This window comes from Dermacentor silvarum, chromosome 4 (genome assembly GCF_013339745.2).
Source record: "Dermacentor silvarum isolate Dsil-2018 chromosome 4, BIME_Dsil_1.4, whole genome shotgun sequence".
In the NCBI taxonomy this organism is placed as follows: Eukaryota; Metazoa; Arthropoda; class Arachnida; order Ixodida; family Ixodidae; genus Dermacentor; species Dermacentor silvarum.
This window is the reverse complement of record NC_051157.2, coordinates 169,810,486-169,811,965: the sequence shown is the minus strand read 5'-3', so window position 1 is coordinate 169,811,965 and position 1,480 is coordinate 169,810,486.

Sequence of the window (1,480 nt, the reverse complement as noted above, 5' to 3'; positions counted from 1 at the left end):
AATTCGTTGAATATGCGTTTCGATTTCTCGTGCTAGTAATGTCCGCTTCTTCGAGTAATCCAGCTCAAGGACAAGAATTAGGCTATCTGGCACAGGTCATTTATGAAAATTCGGGTAAACCTAAAATGATCACCCCGTATATGTGTGTTAGAACTAAACACTGCGAAAAACTAAAACGTCATATACTTTCGACATGGACTCGCCTCTGCGCTGCAAACAATAATCGCTCCTTTTCTATGTTGGGTGGCACGGTGCTACTCGAGTCCTTGCCGTCAGCTACGTGTACCTTTGTTTTCATTTCTTTTCTTTTTGCTGAGGAGAAGGGGGAGGGGGGAGACCTTTGTTGTGGGCTAAATGTTGTTCAACATTTGTCACGATTTATGTTGTACACTGCGCATATATCAGCTCTGGCCAGACTCACGTACTTTTACGTGACAAATGCACCTGTGAACCTTTGTCTTGCGTGGAACCAAACTACGTAAACGAAGCGTTCACAGCTTCCGGAAGTCCTCACGCCCGCAGAGCTGAACCAAGCCAATTAATTCACAGCCGCAATGGGGGGATCCTGCAGACAATACCAGTGGTGATCTGCAAATATTTTTTGCTCTGACTTTGTGCAACTAAAGAGGGCCAGAGCCTTTGGTAGCGAAGAGAGGAGCAACCCTTTATATTTCTTGTGGGGCAGCGGGACACGGTGAGAACAAAACTAGAAGGAAGTGAACAGGACACACGCTGTCATAGACAGCGGTGCTTCGATTATACCGCGCGAGTAACAGCGGAACAAATGTGTAGGCGATACAGGTAGGGATACTTCGTCAAAGATACTACAGTCGGATCCGTTGTATCAAGCTGTGCAACTGGTCCTTTGTGTAACAGCGTGTGGTGGCCCATGTCATTAAGATGATCAACTCGCGCAAAACAGACGTAGCAGGGCATGCCATGATCATTAACCCGGAGAAGAAGCGCAAATCTCTATTCAGAGGTCTGTTTGGGCACAAGTTCAGGGATCTCCAGTGGTCTTAAAAAGTCCGTAAGGGACACGAACGAGAAAAGTAATTTAGTAGTATTAGTAAATTACCTTTGTACATACTAAGCAAGTCACTCTTGCCGCGAGTAGAGGCTCGGTAAGCAGACAAAATGCAAAAGCGAAAGGCGGGCGGTGACGCTGCCTTGAAGTTCCCGCACACCTCGCCGTGATGTCATAGGTTTGGACGGCTTCTGCTAGAACTACGTCATTTTTTACGGTTACATATGGCACTACCCGTACTCTAAGGGTGCCAGCGATTAAGCTGAGCAAGTTTTCAAGAGCTTGCTCCGAGCCACGAACGACCCAAATATGCAAACATACTTTGAAATCCATGACGTCACACTGAGGTCACGGATCCGGCGCGGTGTCTTCAGCGCGAATTCAGTTAACGGGACTGGGACCATCATTTAATTTATGCAATATACAGCTCCTTACAGTGAAATTAACAGAATA